General features: G+C 46.8%; 1 long non-coding RNA gene across 2 annotated transcripts in view; it reads left to right on the top strand.

Moving 5' to 3' along the window:
* Nucleotides 1-26,399, top strand: part of LOC132207844 (uncharacterized) — a 150,214-nt gene that overhangs the window by 33,553 nt on the left and 90,262 nt on the right. For both annotated transcript variants that reach the window (XR_009443905.1, XR_009443904.1), the window contains exon 2: nucleotides 6,197-6,361. This is a non-coding gene — a long non-coding RNA (uncharacterized LOC132207844). The remainder of the gene's footprint in view (nucleotides 1-6,196; nucleotides 6,362-26,399) is intronic.

The following is a 26,399-nucleotide window of genomic DNA, read 5'->3' as shown; positions in this document are numbered from 1 at the left end:
TGGACTGAGGCAAATTGTATTGCCCTTTTCAGGAGTTATTGGGTTCATAATGAATTGAAACACTTCCTTCTGTGCTGAAAGCTTTAGTTTAGTTGCAGCTGGATGACAATTTCTGTTCCTGGTAGTATTTAGCAAACTGTTAAAAGTGAATGTCACTGCACAGAATTCCAAACATGACTCCAATCAGTAGAGAAAATATCCAAGGTGTGTGATGAGTTGTATCCTCTCATGTTGAACAGCGCAGCGACAGATACAATGGAGGCACTGATGATAATGTTCCAAGAATCCTTAGATTGTGGAAAATTCGCAGAGGATTGAAAGATGGTGAACATAACACCATTATTACAAAGACACTTGGACAAAATAGTAAGCAAGTATTGCCAATTTAGGTCAACCTGGGTAGATGTTCATGCCGGTAATGAAAGATGAAATAACAGGGTACTGAGTGTGCTATAACATCCTACAGAGTGAACATCCTTTCATAACGGGGAAATAATACTTGACAAACTTGCTACAGTGCTTTGAGAAGGAAACAAACATTACTGATGAAGGACCACCAGTTGATGTCGTACATTGAGATTTCAACAAAGCATTTGATAAGGTACAGCTCGTAAGGTGTCTCGAAGGAAAAGAGCCCGTGTGTTCAACAGTAGTATGTTCGGATGGACAGAGGACTGCATCGTTAATAGAAGTAGAGTTGTAGCAGCAAGATGGTAACTGACAAGTCATGTACAGCCACAGAGCGAATGCTGCGGAGGCCGTACACCTCATGTTGACTGGGTTGATTTCGGAAATGGCGGAGGGGATTGCTATGCTTAGGAAAGTTGGGCAGGCAGGGACTACGTTCATTGGCGTTTTTAGGATTGAAAACAATCTTATTTTTTCAACATTTAAGATTCTTAAGAGGCTTGATAGTGTATATCCGTAGAGATTACTCCCATTTGTGAAAGATTTTACGACCAGAGGCCACATTTTCAAATTGGTTGCCCATTAATTCAGGGAAGAATTACTTCTTTCAGGTTGCAGCAATTTATTGAACACTTTAGCCAAGAAGGTTTTAGAGGTAATGCCATTAATCATATGCTGGGCTGTAACGGCCAGGTTAATTTTTAAATCAAGAAACAGTGATAATGAGAAAAGGGTCGAGGCCTGAAACGTCAGCTTTTGTGCTCCTGAGATGCTGCTTGGCCTGCTGTGTTCATCCAGCTTCACACTTTGTTATCTTGGATTCTCCAGCATCTGCAGTTCCCATTATCAGTGATAATGAGAAAAGGGTAGTCTTTACAGTGGAAGATACTTCAAGGATCCCCTTATTACTAAAGAACACAGGGAGGAATTAAACACATCACTACCACACCATCACTACCATGAGGAAAGTAGCAGTAGACAATCTAATGGAGTGAAAGCAGATTGGACTCTTTGCCGTGATGGTTTACTTTCTAAGATTCTAAACAATGAGCTTCAGAGTCGGTGTCTGCTTTGACTGTAATTTCCCAAAAAGGTTGAGATTCCAGAGAAGCATCTGAGGGCTGGAAAACTGCTGATGTGACATCCCTGTTTAAAAAGGAGAGAGGCAAAAAGAAGATAACTACAACCGAACCAGCCTAACATCTATTGTTGGGAATATGTGGCAATCAACTATGAAGAAAATAGTAGCAGAACATTTGGAAAATCAGAATCTAATCAAACAGAATCACCATAGCCTGATGAAAGAGAAATTATGTCTGGCTAATTTGTTTGGGTTTTTGGAGGAAGTTTTGGGAGGAGAATTAACAGAGGAAAACCAGTAAATGTGTTGTGTTTGGACTTGGAGAAAGCATTGAGAATATACTCAGAAGTAATAAGCTAAGAGCTGAGGTTTTGAAGGTAGTATATTGCTATGGAGCAGTATACTTTGCACGTTCTGGAAGGAGAGATCACATCTCGAGTGAAATGCACCTAGTGAATATATATTTTGGGGAACTTGGTGGCAATCCGGTAAGTCAGTGCAGAGGGTAAGAGGTGCCATTTGCTTGCTTTTTTTGCCTGATAGTTCGTAAGCATTTTTTTTGAGACAGGGTGAATTGAAGCCAGAATCAGGGACCGAGAGGGTGAACCAGGTTCATTGGTTGGTGATCGCTACTGGTTTAAGAATCTATTATCGGTAGCTTTCAGATTGAAAGTAAATCGGAGAAATATTTACAGGCTACAAACTAAAAGACCAGAATGTTTTCAAATCAAATTAAGAGCGAAGTAATTGAAATGGAGATGCCAGGCCAGATGATGATTTGTACCTACATGACGGGCGAGTGGTCAGGCCCCATACTCCAGCTTAGGGTTGATGAACTGGAATCTCAGTTTTTAACCAATCAACAAATCATGTGGGGGACAGTTACTGGGGAATGCTGTGCTTCAGGAGGCAGTCACACACCTTAGATTAACTAGCTGAAACTTGGTCAGTGGCCAATGACAAAGAACAGGGCAGGTGGAAGGTTTCAGGATGTAGTGCAGAAGGAACCGTGGCCTTTGATCTTATCTAACAGGTTTGAGATTCTTTCTTCCTGTGTGGATGAGAGTGCAGGGTATAGGGAAGATGAGTAAACTGACTGTAGCACTGTGGTACAGGGGGACATTGAAGAGGGAATAAAAAGTGAAATGTAGTTATAATCAGAGGTAGTATAGTTAGGGGAATGAACACTGTTCGTTGTGACCAGGATCGAGAGTCTCGAAAGTAGTGTTGCCTGCCTGGTGCCCAGGTTCAGGAGATTCCATCTCGGCTACAAAGGAACTTGAAGTGGGAGGAGTAGAAATCCAGCTATCGTGGTCCACACAGGTACCATTGATATGGAAGAAAGAGGAAAGAGGTTCTCCTGAGGGATTATGAGCACCGAGGTGCTGAGGTGAGAAAGCAGAACCAGAATGGTAATAATCTCTGGATTATTATCTGAGCAATTTGGCACGGTGTGAACATAATTATAGATGTACATTGTTCAAATGGTGGCATGGCAGAAATGTGTTTGAATTCATGGGACATTGGCATCGGTATGGGGAAGGAGGGAGTCGTTCTGGTGTTATAGGCTCGACGAGAATCATATTGGGACAAGTATCCTCGCAAAATACAGAGCTAGGTCTGGGGCTAGGGCGTAAAAATAAAAAGTGTGGAGTGGGTGAGCTCAGTTGCATGGAAAATTGTGGAAAAAGTTAGAAGCTGGTAAGTGCTCAGCAAAGTTTCCAGAGCAAGTAATAGGACAAAAAGTATGGAAATGGTCAGGAGTCTCACTTCAGCTGCAGCAGATAAGAAGGGTGGCTGTAAATGCCAGACTGAAGATCTTGTATTGAATTGCAGGGAGTGTACGAAACAAAGTGAATGAGTTTGTGGAGCAGATTGAAATTGACAGATACATCACTCTGGGTATCACAGAGAGGTGGTTGTTAGGGGATAAGTGTTGGGAACGAAATAGCCAATGATTCATGTCCGATAGAAAGAACAGGCAAATGAACAGAGATAACAAAGTGTGGAGCTGGATGAGCACAGCAGGCCAAGCAGCATCTCAGGAGCGTAAAAGCTGACGTTTTGTGCCGAGACCCTTCTACTTCTGTGTGTTCATCCTGCTGTGTTCATCCAGATCCACACTTTGTTATCTTGGATTCTGAAGCATCTGCAGTTCCCATTATCTCCGATACAAATGGACAGAGATGCCAGGGTTGGCTTGTCAGTAAGAAATGAAGGAACCAAATGAAGGAACGCGCTGAAGGAACCAAAGCTCTTGTGCTTGTTTATTAATGACTTGGAGGAAAGCGGTGCATGTGCTGTGGCTAAATTTGTAGATGACTGAAAAAATATTTAGAAAGACAAGGCATGGCCCAGAAACAGAGATTTACCAGGATGTTACTTGAATCGGAATGTATTAGCTATAAGGAGGGTTTGGTGGAAATGCTGTGTCATGATACATGTAATGAGATCAACCATGATCTCACCAAATGATGGAGGAATATTCAATGGGCCAAATGACTTTGTTTGTGAGTCTTCTTGTTTGACAATGCATTCATGAAGGTGTTTTGTTTTTCTCTCTTGGATAAGATGTGAAAATGAAATGTATACGAGATGATGGGAACTGCAGATGCTGGAGAATCCAAGACAACAAAATGTGAGGCTGGATGAACACAGCAGGCCAAGCAGCATCTCAGGAGCACTTTTGTGCTCCTGAGATGCTGCTTGGCCTGCTGTGTTCATCCAGCCTCACATTTTGTTGTCATGAAATGTATACACTTCCTTTTCATCTGGGAATAAATAATTGTTCTGAACGATTTCCATTGACTAAAAGCAATCTGACAAGCTTCGCAATGTAAAGAGATTTTTAGCTTCTTTTTAACTGTAAAGGTATTCTTTAGAATTAATTTGGCATATATTATTTGCATCTCAGGAAGTATGTTCATCACTGCATCTCAAAAAGTGCTCTGTTGTATGACAGTAGCTTTTTAAAGATCACTTCAATGGTTGTGATTTTGAGTTGCCATAACACACATTAAATTACACTGTTGGCCAATCTGTCCATGATTATTTCATTATCTTATGCTTCAAACAGACAAGGAAATATTGGTGATGCAATGAAGTGTTTGACTCTCAAATATAATTGCTGTTATAGTTTCCACTTGGAAGAAAGATTCACATCAAATTGACTGGTCAAGGAAATGGGACACTGACTGTGAGTACTTTGAATGTTCGACTTATTCCTAAAATGAAAGTTATGACCTTGATGATTTCTCTTTCATGCAGATATGATGAGACTCTTTTAAAATATTCTCTCGGTTAGTGGTTCAGGCATAAAAGTGCAATATGTATATTTATGTATATACATGTACATGCGTCATCTGAAAAGATAATGAGTATAAATCACTTGTGACAAGGTGAGAATGAGTTATCCAGATACTAAGAACTGCCAATGTTGGTGTCTGAGATAACACATTGTGGACCTGGAGGAACACAGCAGGGCAGGCAGCATCAGAGGCTGAGGAAAGTTGAGGTTTTGGGTCAGGACCCTTCCTGAGAAATGGAGGGTGGAAGGGAGCTCAGAAACAAATAGTTTTGAGGGGGAGGAGGTGGTAGGGAAGGTAGGTGGGATGGTGATAAGTGAGTACTATCCAGATTGGAACAGATTTTCCCCAGGGGGTATTGAGTACGAACTCCAAATCACTCTCAAAATCTTAGTGACTGTTAACATTGATGTTTTTTGTCTGTGTGTTTCAGTAATTGCATGACAGTTGAATGGTTCGTTGAGAGTGAGGAACCTATGGACTCTCACACACCAAGATGGAATTTAGTTCGAAGAGTGACTTCAAAATAGTTGCTTGCTTTTAAAATCTTGACCGTTTTTGCTGTCCAGTTGAATGAATTTAGCTTCATACTGCTTCAATAGGAATTAGTGTTTAATAGGAACATATTTGTGAAACTTACAGTTCCGTAAGTTTTAGCATAAACTGGTCCAGCCTTTCGGTGCTTGCAAAAAGGCTCACCTCTCCATTAATACCGAAGGAAAATTGGAGTTTAAAAGTAAGTTCACCCGTTGTCAGGGAATGAAATGTTAATGTTGACTCGAAAATAATTTTTTAAAAAGTCATATATTTGTGTAACACTGAACTCAAATTAAAATTTGGATATGCTAGTTTTACAGATGGTTGGATATTGAATTCATTTTAAATGAGGGTGAAGATCACTTTAAATCCAGCATATTTGTGAAGAAAAGAAATAGCACGTCAAATAAAATTAACTGCATGACTCTTCATAGCCCTATATGTAGAATTTCATTCTGAACTATGAGACAGTTGTGACCCCATACTACCTCAGTGCTCATGGCAAGAGTAAGACTCCTGTTTGACGTGCTGTGCACTGCATGGAATGGCGGCAACATCAGATTCATTGATGCTTGAGAATCAAAAGAATATGACAATAAGATTTAAAATCAAAATCTCATTGAACACTTCAAGGAATGTATTACAGGAAGGTGGGGAAAGCATGTATGACTAATAGAAGGTGGTGGCCCAGATCACATAGACCTGTGTGCTAAAACTTATGACAAATTTCACATTGAATGGAACAGTTTAAACAGGCTGGAGGAAGCAGACATGCCAGCCCAAACTTTTTGAATTTGAGCATTCTGTTCATAAACATCAGCAAAATTGTTGGAAACATGTTTATTCTTTCTCTTTTATTGCACAGAACCATACGATTAGACTGTTTTGATGAGAAATTTAAAGATTACGTGTCCCATCCGTTTGACTCACAGTTTGGTACCATAGGTTGGTACGATCTTCGTTGGAGAAGGAAAAGGGATGTTCCAGATACAGAAAACCGTCAAACCATTTGCAACAAAGTCCATTTCTGGTTAGTATTAATTAATGCAGTTAACATTTTTAGCTCGACATGATTGCACAATGGAGTCAATAAGAAAATTCCATCTGATATTCCACATAAATTTTAAGTGGATATTAAAGCAGCTCATTTCTTTTTCACGCTGTATGCTGCTTTTAAGAATGGTTGTCTTATTGTCGAAATGTTTAGCTTTGACTCCATGGCTTCTTCCATTAGCTCACATTGAAACACATGTTTCTTCAGCCAAAAATGCACGTTTACCCGGTGTAGCTTGACCAACCTTCCCCTGTGGTCGTTCCCCTGAAATCCCCTGCGGTAGCTCCCCTGAAAAACAACTATACCATTTTGGATACTGTTCCGGGGACGACTTCGCAGGGGTATGCAGTAGGGTGCAGGTCTCTGGCACAGAGTCTGTCCCTCTTGCACAGAAGGGGAGCGGGGATAGGAAGAGAGTGATAGTCATTGGGGACTCAATAGTTGGAGGGACTGATAGAAGATTTGCCGGGAACGAAAGAGACTCACGATTGGTGTGTTGCCGACCAGGTGCCAGGGTCTGTGATGTCTCGGATCGTGTGTTTAGGGTCCTGAGGGGAGAGGCTGACCAGCCCCAAGTCGTGATATACATAGGCACCAACGGCATAGGTAGAAAGAGGGATAGGGATGTCAGGCAGGATTTGAGGGAGCTAGGGTGGAAGCCGAGAGCTAGAACAAGCAGAGTGGTCATCTCTGGTTTGTCACCCGTACCACGTGATAGCGAGGCAAAGAACAGGGAGAGATTTCAGCTGAAGACGTGGCTGCAGGGATGGTGCAGGTGGGAGGGCTTCAGGTACATGGACAATTGGGGCTCGTTCTGGGGAAGGTGGGACCTGTACAAACAGGACGGTCTCCACTTGAATGAGAGGGGCACGAATATCCTGGGTGGGAAATTGGCTAGTGCCATTCGGTTGGATTTAAACTAGCTCAGAAGGGGGATGGGAAACTGAGGTGTAGTCCCAGTACACAGGAGGATGAGCGTAGGGAGGACATGGTCAGGACCTCACTGTCACAGGAGTGTGCTGGCAGACAGCAAGCTGGATTGAAGTGTGACGACTTTAATGCCGGGAGTATCCGGAATAATGTAGGTGAGGTTGCAGCTTGGATAGGTACCTGGGACTTTGATGTTTTGGCCATTTCGGAGGCATGGATAGAGGAGGGTCAGGAATGGATGTTGCAGGTTCTCGTGTTTAGATCTTTCATTAAGGTCTGGGAAGGTGGTAAAAGAGGGGGAGGTGTGGCTTTGTTGGTCAAGGACAGTATAACGGCGGCTGAAAGAACCTTTGAGGACTTGTCTACTGTGGTGGTATGGGCTGAGGTTGCCAAGGAAGGTTTGTCGACTGAGCCAGTGTGGGTGGAAGTTCAGAACAGCAAGGCAGCAGTCACTTCACTGGGGGTTTTCTACGGACCCCAAATAGCGGTTGGGAGATCGAAGAACTCATTGGCCGGCAGATTGTTGAAAAGTGCAAACGTATCAGGGTTGTTGTTATGGGTGACTTCAACTTTCCCAATATAGATTGAAACCTCCTGAGTGCAGATGGTTTGGATGGAGCCGTTTTTGTCAGGTGTGTTCAGGAGAGTTTCCTGACTCAGTATGTGGACAGGCCGAGGGGGGAGGCCATTTTGGATTTGGTGCTCGGCGATGAGCCAGGACAGGTGTCAGATCTCGTGGTGGGAGAACACTTTGGCGACAGTGACCGCAAGAGCCTCACATTTACCATAGCCATGGAAAGTGAAAGGAGCAGTTACCAGGGGAAGATATTTCACTGGGGTCAAGGAAACTATGATGCTATCAGACAGGAGTTGGGAAGTACAGATTGGGAGCAATTGTTCCACAGAAAGGGCGCAGCAGACATGTGGAGGCTGTTCAAGGAGCAGTTGTTGCGAGTGATGTATAAATTTGTTCCTCTGAGACAGATAAGAAGGGGTAAGATTCAGGAGCCTTGGATGACGGGTACAGAGGTGCTTCTTGTCAAAAAGAAAAGGCAGCGTACGTAAGGTGGAGGAAGTGAGGGTCTGGCACAGCTTTAGAGTATTACAGGCCTGCTCGGAAGGAGCTCAAAAGATATTGCCTGTACAATTGTTACCTGTTACAACCTTTGCGTCCACGCTTGCTCATTCAATGGTGTCAAGATGCCAGCAGTGCATGTACCTTCTCCATCCCCTAATGCCGTCAGCTCACACAAGACATAGTCCTTACTTAAAATCTTCTGATCAACCAACGTTCATTGTAATGGACATTTTAGTTGTCTGTCATGAAACGAAAACTGATTCTGACTGGCATGACCTGCAGTGCAAATGAATATAATCTGCGAAACGAGATTCCTTATGGGCTTGCAGCCGCTACAAATAATTGCTTTTCAAAGACGTTGCATACATACATTTTTTTCTCCTGTCACCTTAGATTATTTTTTTGTTTATGCATGTTGTGTGGGTTTCCAGTCAGGCCCATAAACTCAGGTTGATGCAGTCACTGTTACAACACGGTATTGAAGGAGAATTTGTGATCTTTGGAGTTTCATTGCAGTGTCTGAAGGAGTGCACCATCAAGCCACTTCAGAGCACTACTGGCGACGAATTGTTGCAAGTTTTCAAGTGTTACCGATGGTCACATAAAATATGGCCTTTTTGTTGTTGCGCTATTCATCTTAACTGCACCATATCTAGTATTTCGGCTTGGAAACTATTTCAATTTTTTTGATTTACTTATTCAAAATCATTTCTGATTGTTGTCATGATATCTACAATATGTTATTTTGATTGGACATAGAGGATTGGATCTGTCTTAATGGAAATAAAGTATGCGCTTATAAAACCCCTTCTGGGCAAGGTAGTTGCTCAGTGGTTAGAGCTGCTCATGCACTGGGGAGCCAATTGAGATTCCAGTCTTGGGTAACTATCTGTGTGGAATTGACATGTCCTCCCCGCGTCTGCGAGGGGCTTCTGCCAGGTGCTGCAGTTTCCTCCCATTGTTCAAAGATGTGCAGGTCCTTATATGTGATTTGTGAAGCATTTCTTAAATGTTTCAATCCTGCCAGCATCCAGTGCCTTGGACAAAATAACTGGAGATGAATAAAAGATACTGTGCCTTTTGACACCATTTCCTGCTGGATTTTCATCAATCCTGCTTTATATCGGTGACAACTTCCATGACCTTTTTTGATGCTATGTCTGAATTGACAGTCTAGTTCCAAATATTTGTTGTGCAGTATTTCAAGGTCTCTGTTACAGCATACCCATGAATGTCCACTTCAAAAGATACTTCCATATCATAGAATCCCTACGGTGTGGAAACAAGCCCCTTTTGACCCAAGAAGTCCACGGCCACGCTCCAAAGAGCATCTCACCCTGTCTCATCCCCCGACCCTTTCCTCAGTAACCGTACGTTTCCCATGACTAACACACCTAATCTACACATCCCTAAACACAATGGGCAAGTTTGGCATGGCCCATACACCTAGCCTGCACATCTTTGGACAGTGGGAGGAAACCAGAGCACCCAGCAGGAACCCATGCAGGCATGGGCAGAATGAACAAACTCCGCACAGAAAATCGTCCAACGGTGGGATCGAACCTGGGTCCCTGGCGCTGTGAGTCATCAGTGCTAACCACTGAGCCACCGTGCTGCCCTTGGAGTTAGACAGAGCTTGCTTGTTCCTGGGTGGCCTCAAACTGCCAACCTCCAGTTAGTGGCAAAAGTGCTGACCAACTGCACTCATCTTCACTGGTTTTTGCTTTGTATCATTGAATTCAATTCTTCAAACTCTATGATAAATATTTAAATTTCCATTGATATGTGAGGGTTGTTTTTAGTACACAGTATTGGTTTATTATGTTTCATTGGTACATAATGAATATTGTCTGTATATGCAAATGGGCAAGTTGGTAACGATGCAGTCCGCAGACCTGGAGGATAATAACACTGTCCTTCAATCGCCCACGATGCCCTCTGCAAATTGGTAGAAAACAAAAATTTCTAAAAAATTCATCTCTCCTCCCGTCAGTCGAACAAAATTAATTCAGGATTTTGTACAGGCCAATAAGCGTAAGATTACACGAGCCTAAACAAAACTACTGGCTCATATTAGTTCAGGAAAGTGAAAGGGCAACAATAGAGGTAGGAGGAACTGCAGATGCTGGAGAATCTGAGATAAGAAGGTGTAAAGCTGGATGAACACAGCAGGCCAAGCAGTATCATCCGGCTCTACACCTTGTTGTCTCAGATTCTCCAGCGCCAATTTTCTGAAGTAGGGTCTCGTTCCGAAACATCAGCTTTCTTGCTTCTCTGATGCTGCTTGACCTGCTGTGTTCATCCAGCTCTCCACCTTGGGCAACAATAGAGTATGTTTTAAGTCACTAGATATGTTACGTGGGTTTGTCTTCCTTAGGGTGGACAATGGGATGCAGTGACTGAGGACAATGGGATGCAGTGACTGAGGGCAATGGGATGCAGCGACTGAGGGCAATGGGATGCAGCGACTGAGGACAATGGGATGCAGTGACTGAGGGCAATGGGATGCAGTGACTGAGGGCAATGGGATGCAGTGACTGAGGGCAATGGGATGCAGTGATTGAGGACAATGGGATGCAGTGACTGAGGGGAATGTGATGCAGTGACTGAGGGAAATGGGATGCAGTGACTGGGAATTGGGACGCTGTGGCTGAGTGAAATGGGACGCAGTGACTGATGGAAAGGAGATGCAGTGACTGATTGAAATGGGATTGCCGTGACTGTGGAAAGGAGAAGCAGTGACTGAGGAAATGGGACGCGGTGACGGATGGAAATGGGATGCTCTGACTGAGTGTAAAGTGAAGCTTTGAGTGAAATGGGATGCAGTGGCTGTGTGAAATGGGATGCAGTGGCTGTGTGAAATGGGATGCAGTGGCTGTGTGAAATGGGATGCAGTGGCTGTGTGAAATGGGATGCAGTGACTGGTGGTAATGAGATGCTCTGACTTAGGGAAAGGAAATGCAGTGTCTGTGGGAAATGGGATGCTGCGACTGAGGGTGATGGGATGCAGTGACTGATGGAAATGGATGCAGTGACTGAGTGAAATGGGAGGCGGTGACTGAGTGAAATGCGATGCAGTGACTGAGGTACTGGGAAGGAGTGACTGAGTTAATAGGGATGCAGTGCCCGTGCGGGCTTGGGGTGCAGTGACTTAGGGAAATGGGATACAGTGCCTGAGTGAAATGTGACGCACTGACTGAGTGAAATCGGATGCAGTGACAGAGTGGAATGGGATGCAGTAACTGCGTGAAATGGGATGCAGTGAATGAGTGAAATGAGATGCAGTGTCTGATGGAAATGTGATGCAGTGACAGAGTGACATGAGCTGCAGTGACTGATGGAAATGGGATGCAGTGACTGAGCGACATGAGCTGCAGTGACTGAGGGACATGGGATGCAGTGACTGAGGGACATGGGATGCAGTGACTGAGGGAAAGGAGATGCAGTGACTGTGGGAAATGGCATACTGTGACTCAGGGTAATGGGATGCAGTGACTGAGGGGAATGGGATGCAGTGAGTGTGGGAAATGTGATGCAGTGACTGAGGGAAATGGGATGCAGTGACTGAGGGGAATGGCATGCAGTGAGTCTGGGAAATTGAATGCAGCGTCTGAGAGATACGGGAAACAGTGACTGATGAAAATGGGATGCAGTGATTGAGTGAAATGTGATGCAGTGATTGAGTGAAATGTGATGCAGTGACTGAGTGAAATGTGATGCAGTGACTGAGTGAAATGGGCTGCAGTGACTGTTGGAAATGGGATGCAGTGACTGAGTGAAATGAGATGCAGTGACTGAGGAAAATGGGATGCAGTCTGTGAGTGAAATGTGTTGCAGTCACTGAGTGAAAGGGGATGCAGTGACTGAGTGAAATGCGATGCAGTGACTGTTGGAAATGGGATGCAGTGTCTGAGGGAAATGGGATGCAGTGACTGACGGAAAAGGGATGCAGTCAGTGAGTGAAATGAGATGCAGTGACTGAGGGACATGGGATGCAGTGACTGAGGGACATGGGATGCAGTGACTGAGGGACATGGGATGCAGTGACTGAGGGACATGGGATGCAGTGACTGAGGGACATGGGATGCAGTGACTGAGGGACATGGGATGCAGTGACTGAGGGACATGGGATGCAGTGACTGAGGGACATGGGATGCAGTGACTGAGGGACATGGGATGCAGTGACTGAGGGACATGGGATGCAGTGACTGTGGGAAATGGCATACTGTGACTCAGGGTAATGGGATGCAGTGACTGAGGGGAATGGGATGCAGTGAGTGTGGGAAATTGAATACAGCGTCTGAGAGATACGGGAAACAGTGACTGATGGAAATGGGATGCAGTGAATGTGGGACATGGGATGCAGTGATTGAGTGAAATGTGATGCAGTGACTGAGTGAAATGCGATGCAGTGACTGAGGGAAATGGGATGCAGTGACTGAGGGAAATGGGATGCAGTGACTGAGGGGAAATGAGATGCCAAGACTGAGTGAACTGGGATGCAGTGACTGATGGAAATGGTATGCAGTGACTGAGGGAAATGGGATGCGGTGACTGATGGAAATGGGATGCAGTGACTGAGGGACATGGGATGCACTGACTGAGGGACATGGGATGCACTGACTGAGGCACATGGGATGCACTGACTGAGGCACATGGGATGCAGTGACAGAGGTACTGGGAAGGAGTGACTGAGTTAATAGGGAATCAGTGCCCGAGCGGGCTTGGGGTGCAGTGACTGAGGGAAATGGGAGACAGTGCCTGACCGAAAAGGGACGCACTGACTGAGTGAAATGACATGCAGTGACTGTGGGACATGGGATGCAGTGACTGAGGGACATGGGATGCACTGACTGAGGGAAATGGGATGCAGTGACTGAGTGAAATGGGATGCAGTGACTGAGGGACGTGGGATGCAGTGAATGAGGTACGTGGGATGCAGTGACTGAGGGACATGGGATGCAGTGACTGAGGGAAATGGGATGCAGTGACTGAGGGAAATGAGATGCCGAGACTGAGTGAACTGGGATGCAGTGACTGAAGGAAATGCGATGCAGTGACTGAGGGAAATGGGATGCAGTGACTGAGGGTAATGGGATGCAGTGACTGAGTGAAATGGGATGCAGTGAATGAGGGTAATGGGATGCAGTGACTGAGGGCAATGGGATGCAGTGACTGAGGACAAGGGGATGCCGTGACTGAGGACAAGGGGATGCAGTGACTGAGGACAATGAGATGCAGTGACGGAGGACAATGGGATGCAGTGACGGAGGACAATGGGATGCAGTGACGGAGGATAATGGGATGCAGTGACGGAGGACAATGGGATGCACTGACGGAGGACAATGGGATGCAGTGACTGAGGACAATGGGATGCAGTGACTGAGGACAATGGGATGCAGTGACTGAGGACAATGGGATGCAGTGACTGAGGGGAATGGGATGCAGTGACTGAGGGAAATGTGATGCACTGACTGAGGGAAATGGGACGCAGTGACTGGGAATTGGGACGCAGTGACTGATGGAAAGGAGATGCAGTGACTGATTGAAATGGGATGCAGTGACTGAGTGAAATGGGATTGCCGTGACTGTGGAAAGGAGATGCAGTGACTGAGGAAATGGGACGCGGTGACGGATGGAAATGGGATGCTCTGGCTGAGTGTAAAGTGAAGCATTGAGTGAAATGGGATGCAGTGGCTGTGTGAAATGGGATGCAGTGGCTGTGTGAAATGGGATGCAGTGGCTGTGTGAAATGGGATGCAGTGGCTGTGTGAAATGGGATGCAGTGGCTGTGTGAAATGGGATGCAGTGACTGGTGGAAATGAGATGCACTGACTTAGGGAAAGGAAATGCAGTGTCTGTGGGAAATGGGATGCTGCGACTGAGGGTGATGGGATGCAGTGACTGACGGAAATGGATGCAGTGACTGAGTGAAATGGGATGCAGTGACTGAGTGAAATGCGATGCAGTGACTGAGGTACTGGGAAGGAGTGACTGAGTTAATAGTGAGGCAGTGCCCGTGCGGGCTTGGGGTGCAGTGACTTAGGGAAATGGGATACAGTGCCTGAGTGAAATGTGACGCACTGACTGAGTGAAATCGGATGCAGTGACTGAGTGGAATGGGATGCAGTGACTGCGTGAAATGGGATGCAGTGAATGAGTGAAATGAGATGCAGTGTCTGAGGGACATGGGATGCAGTGACTGAGGGACATGGGATGCAGTGACTGAGGGACATGGGATGCAGTGACTGAGGGACATGGGATGCAGTGACTGAGGGACGTGGGGTGCAGTGACTGAGGGACGTGGGGTGCAGTGACTGAGGGACGTGGGGTGCAGTGACTGAGGGACGTGGGGTGCAGTGACTGAGGGACGTGGGGTGCAGTGACAGAGGGAAAGGAGATGCAGTGACTGTGGGAAATGGCATACTGTGACTCAGGGTAATGGGATGCAGTGACTGAGGGGAATGGGACGCAGTGAGTGTGGGACATGGGATGCAGTGACTGAGTGAAATGTGATGCAGTGACTGAGTGAAATGAGATGCAGTGACTGAGTGAAATGAGATGCAGTGACTGAGTGAAATGAGATGCAGTGACTGAGTGAAATGAGATGCAGTGACTGAGGGAAATGTGTTGCAGTCACTGAGTGAAATGTGTTGCAGTGACTGAGTGAAGGGGGATGCAGTGTCTGCGGGAAATGGGATGCAGTCACTGAGTGAAATGGGATGCATTTCTGATTGAAATGGGCTGCAGTGACTGAGAGAAATGGGCTGCAGTGACTGAGTGAAATCTGTTGTAGTCACTGACTGAAATGTGATGCATCACTGAGTTGAATGGGATGCAGTGACTGAGGGATATGAGATGCAGGGACTGAGTGAAATGAGATGCAGGGACTGAGTGAAATGAGATGCAGTCACTGAGTGAAATGAGATGCAGTCACTGAGTGAAATGTGTTGCAGTCACTGAGTGAAATGTGATGCATCACTGAGTTGAATGGGATGCAGTGACTGAGGGATATGAGATGCAGGGACTGAGTGAAATGAGATGCACTGACTGAGGGAAAAGGGATTCAGTATTTTTGGGAAGTAGGATGCAATCACTGAGTGAAATGCGATCCAGGGACTGTGGGAAAGGAGATGCTGTGACTGTGGGAAATGGGATGCAGTGAGTGTGGGAAATTGAATGCAGCGTGTGTGAGATACGGGGAACAGTGAGTGATGAAAACGGGATGCAGTGACTATGGTGAAGGAGATGCAGTGATTGAGTGAAATGGGATGCAGTGTCTGCGTGAAATGCAGTGCAGTGACTGCGTGAAATGCGGTGCAGTGACTGCGTGAAATGCGGTGCAGTGACTGCGTGAAATGCGGTGCAGTGACTGCGTGAAATGCGGTGCAGTGACTGCGTGAAATGCGGTGCAGTGACTGCGTGAAATGCGGTGCAGTGACTGCGTGAAATGCGGTGCAGTGACTGCGTGAAATGGGATGCAGTGACTGCTTCAAATGGGATGCCTCACTGAGTGAAATGAGATGCAGTGACTGAGTGAAATGGGATGTAGTGACTGATTGAAATGTGATGCAGTGACTGAGTGAAATGCAATGCAGTGACTGAGTGAAATGCGATGCAGTGAATGAGTGAAATGAGATGCACTGACTGATGGAAATTGGATGCAGTGACAAAGTGACATGAGCTGCAGTGACTGAGTGAAATGAGATGCATTGTTTGATGAAAATATGATGCAGTAACTGACGGAAATGAGATGGAGTGACTGAGTGAAATGGGCCGCAGTGACTGCGTGAAATGGGTTGCAGTGACTGAGAGAAATGGGCTGCAGTCACTCTGTGAAATCTGTTGCTGTCTCTGAGTGAAATGTGATGCATCACTGAGTTGAATGGGATTCAGGGACTGAGTGAAATGAGATGCAGTGACTGAGGGAAAGGAGATGCTGACACTATGGGAAATGGTATGCAGTGAGTGTGGGAAATTGAAAGCAGCGTCTGTGAGATACGGGGAACAGTGAGTGATGAAAATGGGATGCAGTGACTGTGGTGAAGGAGATGCAGTGATTGAGTGAAATGGGATGCAGTGACTGAGTGAAATGGGATGCAGTGACTGCTTCAAATGGGATGCAGTGACTGAGTGCAATGGGATTCAGTGACTGACGGAAATGGGATGCAGTTACAGATGGAAATGGGATGCAGTGACTGAGTGAAATGGGATGAAGTGTCTGAGTGAAATGGGGTGAAGTGACTGAGTGAAAGGGGATGCAGTGACTGAGTGAAATGCGATGCAGTGACTGAGTGAAATGCGATGCAGTGACTGAGTGAAATGGGATGCAGTGACTGAGGGAAATGGGATGCAGTGACTGAGGGAAATGGGATGCAGTGACTGAGGGAAATGGGATGCAGTGACTGAGGGAAATGGGATGCAGTGACTGAGGGAAATGGGATGCAGTGACCGAGGGAAATAGGATGCAGTGACTGAGCGAAATGGGATGCAGTATTTTTGGGAAGTAGTATGCAATCACTGATTGAAATGAGATGCAGAGACTGTGGGAAAGGAGATGCTGTGTCTTTGGGAAATGGGATACAGTGAGTGTCGGAAATTGAATGCAGTGTCTGTGAGATACGGGAACCAGTGACTGATGGAAATGGGATGCTGTGACTGTGGAGAAGGAGATGCAGTGATGGAGTGAATTGGGATGCAGTGACTGAGTGAAATGCGATGCAGTGACTGAGTGAAATGTGATGCAGTGACTGAGTGAAATGGGATGCAGTGATTGTGTGAAATGGGATGCAGTGACTGCGTGAAATGGGATGCAGTGACTGCGTGAAATGGGATGCAGTGACTGCGTGAAATGGGATGCAGTGACTGCGTGAAATGGGATGCAGTGACTGCGTGAAATGGGACGCAGTGACGAAGTGAAATGTGATTCAGTCACTGAGTGAAATGTGATTCAGTCACTGAGTGAAATGTGATTCCGTCACTGAGTGAAATGTGATTCCGTCACTGAGTGAAATGTGATTCCGTCACTGAGTGAAATGTGATTCCGTCACTGAGTGAAATGTGATGCACTCACTGAGTGTACTGTGATTCAGTCACTGAATGAACTGTGATGCAGTCACTGAGTGAAATTGGATGCAATGGCTGAGTGAAATGAGATGCAGTGACTGAGTGAAATGGGATGCAGTGACTGAGTGAAATGGGATGCAGTGACTGAGGGACATGGGATGCAGTGACTGAGGGACATGGGATGCAGTGACTGAGGGACATGGGATGCCGTGACTGAGGGAAATGGGATGCCGTGACTGAGGGAAATGGGATGCCGTGACTGAGGGAAATGGAATGCAGTGAATGAGGGACATGGGATGCAGTGACACACGGACATGGGATGCAGTGACACATGGACATGGGATGCAGTGACCTGAGGGAATTGGGATGCAGTGACTGAGTGAAATGAGATGCATTGTTTGATGGAAATATGATGCAGTAACTGACGGAAATGAGATGCAGTGACTGAGGGAAATGGGATGCAGTGACTAAGGGAAATGGGATGCAGTGACCGAGTGAAATGAGTTGCAGTGACTGAGCAAAATGGGATGCACTATTTTTGGGAAGGAGGATGCAATCACTGATTGAAATGAGATGCAGAGACTGTGGGAAAGGAGATGCTGTGACGATGGGAAATGGGATGCAGTGACTGTGTGAAATGGGCTGCAGTGACTCAGTGAAATGTGATTCAGTCACTGAGTGAAATGTGATTCCGTCACTGAGTGAAATATGATGCACTCACTGAGTGTACTGTGATTCAGTCACTGAGTGAACTGTGATGCAGTCACTGAGTGAAATGGGATGCAGTGGCTGAGGGAAATGGGATGCAGTGGCTGAGGGAAATGGGATGCAGTGACTGAGGGAAATGTGATGCAGTGACTGAGTGAAATGGGATGCAGTGACTGAGGGAAATGGGATGCACTGACAGAGTGACATGAGCTGCAGTGTCTGATGGAAATGTGATGCAGTACCTGAGGGAAATGGGATGCAGTTACTGAGGAAGTGGGAATGAGTGACTGAGTTCATGGGGATGCAGTGCCCGAGCGGACTTGCGGTGCAGTGAGTGAGGGAGATGGGATACAGTGCCTTAGTGAAATGGGATGCAGTGACTGAGGGAAATGGGATGCAGTGACTGAGTGAAATGAGATGCAGTGACGAAGGGAAATGGGATGCAGTGACTGAGTGACATGGGAAGCACTGACTGAGTGAAATGGGATGCAGTGACTGAGTGAAATGGGATGCAGTCTCTGAGCGAAATGTGTTGCAGTCACTGAGTGAAATGGGATGCAGTCTCTGAGCGAAATGTGTTGCAGTCACTGAGTGAAATTGGACGCATCACTGAGTGAAATTGGACGCAGTGACTGAGTGAAATGAGATGCCTTGCTTGATGGAAATATGATGCAGTAATTGGACGGAAATGAGATGCAGTGACAGAGTGAAATGGGATGCAGTGACTGAGGGACATGGGATGCAGTGTCTGAGTGAAATGAGATGCAGTGTCTGAGGGACATGTGATGCAGTGACTGAGGGACATGTGATGCAGTGACACACGGACATGGGATGCAGTGACTGAGAGAATTGGGATGCAATGACTGAGGGAAATGGGATGCAGTGACCGAGTGAAATGAGATGCAGTGACTGAGGGACATGTGATGCAGTGACTGAGGGACATGGGACGCAGTGACACACGGACATGGGATGCACTGTCACACGGACATGGGATGCAGTGACTGAGAGAATTGGGATGCAATGACTGAGGAAAATGGGATGCAGTGACCGAGTGAAATGAGATGCTGTGACTGAGGGAAATGGGATGCAGTGACTGCGTGAAATGGGATGCAGTGAATTAGTGAAATGAGATGTAGTGACTGATGGAAATGTGATGCAGTTACTGTGGGACATGGGATGCAGTGACTGAGTGAATAGTGATGCAGTGCCCGAGCACGCTTGGGGTGCAGTGACTGAGGGAAATGGGATACAGTGCCTGAGTGCAATGTGATGCAGTAATTGAGGGAAATAGGATGCAGTGACTGAGGTACTGGGAAGGAGTGACTGAGGGAAATGGGATGCAGTGACTGACGGAAATGGGATGCAGTGACTGAGGGAAATGGGATGCATCCACTGAGTGAAATGCGATGCAGAGACTGAGGGAAAGGTGATGCTGTCACGATGGGAAATGTGGATGCACTGAGTGTGGGAAATTGAATGCAGCGTCTGTGAGATAAGGGAAACAGTGACTGATCGAAATTGGACGCAGTGACTGTGGGGAAGGAGATGCAGTCATTGAGTGAAATGGGATGCAGTGACTGCTTGAAATGGGATGCTGTGACTGTGGCGAAGGAGATGCAGTGACTGAGTGAAATGGGATGCAGTGACTGAGTTAAATGGGATGCAGTGACTGAGGGAAATGGGATGCAGTGACAGAGTGACATGAGCTGCAGTATCTGATGGAAATGTGATGCAGAACCTGAGGGAAATGGGATTCAGTGACTGAGGTAACGGGAAGGAGTGACTGAGTTCATCGGGGTGCAATGCCCGAGCGGACTCGGGGTGCAGTGAGTGACGGAAATGGGATACAGTGCCTGAGCAAAATGGGACGCACTGACTGAGTGAAATGGGATGCAGTGACTGAGGGACATGGGATGCATTGACTGAGGGAAATGGGATGCAGTGACTGTGGGAAATGGGACGCACTGACTGAGTGAAATGGGATGCAGTGACTGAGGGACATGGGATGCATTGACTGAGGGAAATGGGATGCAGTGACTGTGGGAAATGGGATGCAGTGACTGAGTGAAATGAGATGCAGTGACTGAGGGAAAGGAGTCGCTGTGATTCTGGGAAATGGGATGCAGTGAGTGTCGGAAATTGAATGCAGCGCCTGTGAGATACGGGAAACTGTGACTGATGGAAATGGGATACAGTGACTATGGTGAAGGACATCCAGTGACTGAGTGAAATGTGATGCAGTGACTGAGTAAAATGTGATGCAGTGACTGAGTAAAATGTGATGCAGTGACTGAGTAAAATGTGATGCAGTGACTGAGTGAAATGGGATGCAGTGACTGAGGGAAATGGGATGCAGTGACCGAGTGAAATGAGATGCAGTGACTGAGGGAAATGGGATGCTGCGACTGAGGGAAATGGGATGGAGTGACTGACGGAAATGGGATGCAGTGACTGAGCGAAATGGGTTGCAGTGACTGAGTGAAATGGGATGCACTGACTGAGGGAAATGGGATGCACTGACTGAGTGAAATGAGATGCATTGTTTGATGGAAATATGATGCAGTAACTGACGGAAATGGGATGCAGTGACTGAGGGAAATGGGATGCAGTGACTGAGGGAAATGGGATGCAGTGACTGAGGGAAATGGGATGCAGTGACTGAGGGAAATGGGATGCAGTGACTGAGCGAAATCGGATGCAGTATTTGTGGGAAGTAGGATGCAATCACTGATTGAAGTGAGATGCAGAGTCTGAGGGAAGGGAGATGCTGTGTCTATGGGAAATGGGATACAGTGAGTGTCGGAAATTGAATGCAGCGCCTGTGAGATACGGGAACCAGTGACGAATGGAAATGGGATGCAGTGACTGATTGAAATGGGATGCAGTTAATGAGTGAAATGAGATGCAGTGACTTATGGAAATTGGATGCAGTTACTGTGGGACATGGGATTCAGTGACTGAGGTCCTGGGAAGGAGTGACTGAGTTAATAGGGATGCAGTGCCCGAGCCGGCTTGGAGTACAGTGACTGAGGGAAATGGGATACAGTGGCTGAGAGAAATGGGATGCGGTGACTGAGGTGAGGGAGATGCAGTGATGGAGTGAATTGGGATGCAGTGACTGAGTGAAATGTGATGCAGTGACTGAGTGAAATGTGATGCAGTGACTGAGTGAAATGGGATGCAGTGACTGAGTGAAATGGGATGCAGTGACTGAGCGAAATGGGTTGCAGTGACTGAGTGAAATGGGTTGCAGTGACTGAGTGAAATGGGATGCATTGACTGAGGAAAATGGGATGCAGTGACTGAGGGAAATGGGTGCAGTGACTGAGTGAAATGAGATGCAGTGACTGAGGGAAAGGAGATGCTGTGACGATGGGAAATGGGATGCAGTGAGTGTGGGAAATTGAATGCAGCGTCTGTGAGATAATGGAAACAGTGACTGATGGAAATGGGATGCAGTGACTATGGTGAAGGAGATGCAGTGACTGAGTGAAATGGGATGCAGTGAGTAAGTGAAATGAGATGCCTTGTTTGATGGAAATATGATGCAGTAACTGATGGAAATGAGATGCAGTGACAGAGTGAAAAGCGATGCAGCGACTCAGTGAAATGGGATGCACTGACTGAGTTAATATGGATACAGTGCCCGATCCGGCTTGGAGTACAGTGACTGAGGGAAATGTGATACAGTGGCTGAGAGAAATGGGATGCACTGTCTTAGTGAAATGGGATGCCGTGACTGAGGGAAATGGGATGCAGTGACTGAGTGAAAGGAGATGCACTGTCTGATGGAAATGTGATGCAGTGACAGAGGTACTGGGAAGGAGTGACTGAGTTAATAGGGAATCCATGCCCGAGCGGGCTTGGGGTGCAGTGACTGAGGGAAATGGGATGCAGTGACCGAGTGAAATGAGATGCAGTGACTGAGCAAAATGGGATGCACTATTTTTGGGAAGTAGGATGCAATCACTGATTGAAATGAGATGCAGAGACTGTGGGAAAGAAGATGCTGTGACGGTGGGAAATGGGATGCAGTGACTGTGTGAAATGGGATGCAGTGACTCAGTGAAATGTGATTCAGTCACTGAGTGAAATGTGATTCCGTCACTGAGTGAAATATGATGCACTCACTGAGTGAACTGTGATGCAGTCACTGGGTGAACTGTGATGCAGTCACTGGGTGAACTGTGATGCAGTCACTGGGTGAACTGTGATGCAGTCACTGAGTGAAATGGGATGCAGTGACTGAGTGAAATATGATGCAGTGACTGTGGTGAAGGAGATGCAGTGACTGAGGGAAATGGGATACAGTGACTGAGTGAAATGGGATGCAGTGATTGAGTGAAATGGGATGCAGTGACTGAGTGAAATGGGAAGCAGTGACTGAGGGACATGGGAAGCAGTGACTGAGGGACATGGGAAGCAGTGACTGAGGGACATGGGAAGCAGTGACTGAGGGACATGGGATGCAGTGACTGAGGGAAATCGGATGCCGTGACTGAGGGAAATGGGATGCAGTGACTGAGTGAAAGGAGATGCACTGTCTGATGGAAATGTGATGCAGTGACAGAGTGACATGAGCTGCAGTGACAGAGGTACTGGGAAGGAGTGACTGAGTTAATAGGGAATCAGTGCCCGAGCGGGCTTGGGGTGCAGTGACTGAGGGAAATGGGATGCAGTGACCGAGTGAAATGAGATGCAGTGACTGAGCAAAATGGGATGCACTATTTTTGTGAAGTAGGATGCAATCACTGATTGAAATGAGATGCAGAGACTGTGGGAAAGAAGATGCTGTGATGGTGGGAAATGGGATGCAGTGACTGTGTGAAATGGGATGCAGTGACTCAGTGAAATGTGATTCAGTCACTGAGTGAAATGTGATTCCGTCTCTGAGTGAAATATGATGCACTCACTGAGTGAACTGTGATTCAGTCACTGAGTGAACTGTGATGCAGTCACTGGGTGAACTGTGACGCAGTCACTGAGTGAAATGGGATGCAGTGGCTGAGGGAAATGTGATGCAGTGACTGAGTGAAATGGGATGCAGTGACTGAGGGAAATGGGATGCAGTGACAGAGTGACATGAGCTGCAGTGTCTGATGGAAATGTGATGCAGTACCTGAGCGAAATAGGATGCAGTGACTGAGGTAGTGGGAATGAGTGACTGAGTTCATGGGGATGCAGTGCCCGAGCGGACATGCGGTGCAGTGAGTGAGGGAGATGGGATACAGTGCCTTAGTGAAATGAGATGCAGTGACTGAGGGAAATGGGATGCAGTGACTGAGTGAAATGGGATGCAGTGACTGAGTGAAATGGGATGCAGTCTCTGAGTGAAATGGGATGCAGTCTCTGAGTGAAATGGGATGCAGTCTCTGAGCGAAATGTGTTGCAGTCACTGAGTGAAATGGGATGCAGTCTCTGAGCGAAATGTGTTGCAGTGACTGACTGAAATTGGACGCATCACTGAGTGAAATGGGACGCAGTGACTGAGGGAAATGGGATGCAGTGACTGAGGGAAATGGGATGCAGTGACTGAGGGACATGGGATGCAGTGACTGAGGGACATGGGATGCAGTGACTGAGGGACATGGGATGCAGTGACTGAGGGACATGGGATGCAGTGACTGAGGGAAATGGGATGCAGTGTCTGAGGGACATGTGATGCAGTGACTGAGGGACATGGGATGCAGTGACACACGGACATGGGATGCACTGTCACACGGACATGGGATGCAGTGACTGAGAGAATTGGGATGCAATGACTGAGGAAAATGGGATGCAGTGACTGAGTGAAATGGGAAGCACTGACTGAGTGAAATGCGATGCAGTGACTCAGTGAAATGAGATGCCTTGTTTGATGGAAATATGATGCAGTAACTGACGGAAATGAGATGCAGTGACAGAGTGAAAAGCGATGCAGTGACTGAGTGAAATGGGATGCAGTGACTGAGGGACATGGGATGCAGTGGCTGAGTGAAATGGGATGCAGTGAATGAGTGAAATGGGTTGCAGTGACTGAGGGACATGGGATGCAGTGACAGAGGTACTGGGAAGGAGTGACTGAGTTAATAGGCAATCAGTGCCCAATCGGGCTTGGGGTGCAGTGACTGAGAGAATTGGGATGCAATGACTGAGGAAAATGGGAAGCACTGACTGAGTGAAATGCGATGCAGTGACTCAGTGAAATGAGATGCCTTGTTTGATGGAAATATGATGCAGTAACTGACGGAAATGAGATGCAGTGACAGAGTGAAATGGGATGCACTGACTGAGGGACATGGGATGCAGTGACTGAAGGACATGGGATGCAGTGACTGAGGGAAATGGGATGCAGTGACTGAGTGAAATGACATGCAGTGACTGAGTGAAATGAGATGCCCTGTTTGATGGAAATATGATGCAGTAATTGGACGGAAATGAGATGCAGTGACAGAGTGAAATGGGATGCAGTGACTGAGGGACATGGGATGCAGTGACTGAGGGAAATGGGATGCAGTGACTGAGTGAAATGAGATGCAGTGTCTGAGGGACATGTGATGCAGTGACTGAGGGACATGGGATGCAGTGACACACGGACATGGGATGCACTGTCACACGGACATGGGATGCAGTGACTGAGAGAATTGGGATGCAATGACTGAGGGAAATGGGATGCAGTGACCGAGTGAAATGAGATGCAGTGACTGAGGGACATGTGATGCAGTGACTGAGGGACATGTGATGCAGTGACTGAGGGACATGGGATGCAGTGACACACGGACATGGGATGCACTGTCACAGGGACATGGGATGCAGTGACTGAGAGAATTGGTATGCAATGACTGAGGGAAATGGGATGCAGTGACTGAGTGAAATGGGAAGCACTGACTGAGTGAAATGCGATGCAGTGACTCAGTGAAATGAGATGCCTTGTTTGATGGAAATATGATGCAGTAACTGACGGAAATGAGATGCAGTGACAGAGTGAAATGGGATGCACTGACTGAGGGACATGGGATGCAGTGACTGAAGGACATGGGATGCAGTGACTGAGGGAAATGGGATGCAGTGACTGAGTGAAATGACATGCAGTGACTGAGTGAAATGAGATGCCCTGTTTGATGGAAATATGATGCAGTAATTGGACGGAAATGAGATGCAGTGACAGAGTGAAATGGGATGCAGTGACTGAGGGACATGGGATGCAGTGACTGAGGGACATGGGATGCAGTGACTGAGGGACATGGGATGCAGTGACTGAGTGAAATGAGATGCAGTGTCTGAGGGACATGTGATGCAGTGACTGAGGGACATGGGATGCAGTGACACACGGACATGGGATGCACTGTCACACGGACATGGGATGCAGTGACTGAGAGAATTGGGATGCAATGACTGAGGGAAATGGGATGCAGTGACCGAGTGAAATGAGATGCAGTGACTGAGGGACATGTGATGCAGTGACTGAGGGACATGGGATGCAGTGACTGAGGGACATGGGATGCAGTGACACACGGACATGGGATGCACTGTCACAGGGGCATGGGATGCAGTGACTGAGAGAATTGGTATGCAATGACTGAGGGAAATGGGATGCAGTGACCGAGTGAAATGAGATGCTGTGACTGCGTGAAATGGGATGCAGTGACTGCGTGAAATGGGATGCAGTGAATTAGTGAAATGAGATGCAGTGACTGATGGAAATGTGATGCAGTTACTGTGGGACATGGGATGCAGTGACTGAGTGAATAGTGATGCAGTGCCCGAGCGGGCTTGGGGTGCAGTGACTGAGTGCAATGGGATGCAGTAATTGAGGGAAATAGGATGCAGTGACTGAGGTACTGGGAAGGAGTGACTGAGGGAAATGGGATGCAGTGACTGAGGTACTGGGAAGGAGTGACTGAGGGAAATGGGATGCAGTGACTGCGTGAAATGGGATGCAGTGAATTAGTGAAATGAGATGTAGTGACTGATGGAAATGTGATGCAGTTACTGTGGGACATGGGATGCAGTGACTGAGTGAATAGTGATGCAGTGCCCGAGCGGGCTTGGGGTGCAGTGACTGAGGGAAATGGGATACAGTGACTGAGTGCAATGTGATGCAGTAATTGAGGGAAATAGGATGCAGTGACTGAGGTACTGGGAAGGAGTGACTGAGGGAAATGGGATGCAGTGACTGACGGAAATGGGATGCAGTGACTAAGTGAAATGGGATGCAGTGACTGAGGGAAATGGGATGCAACCACTGAGTGA

Source organism: Stegostoma tigrinum, unplaced genomic scaffold (assembly GCF_030684315.1).
Source record: "Stegostoma tigrinum isolate sSteTig4 unplaced genomic scaffold, sSteTig4.hap1 scaffold_177, whole genome shotgun sequence".
NCBI classification, from domain to species: Eukaryota; Metazoa; Chordata; class Chondrichthyes; order Orectolobiformes; family Stegostomatidae; genus Stegostoma; species Stegostoma tigrinum.
Note: the sequence above shows the minus strand (reverse complement) of the source record. Positions and strands in the feature narration are given on the sequence as shown.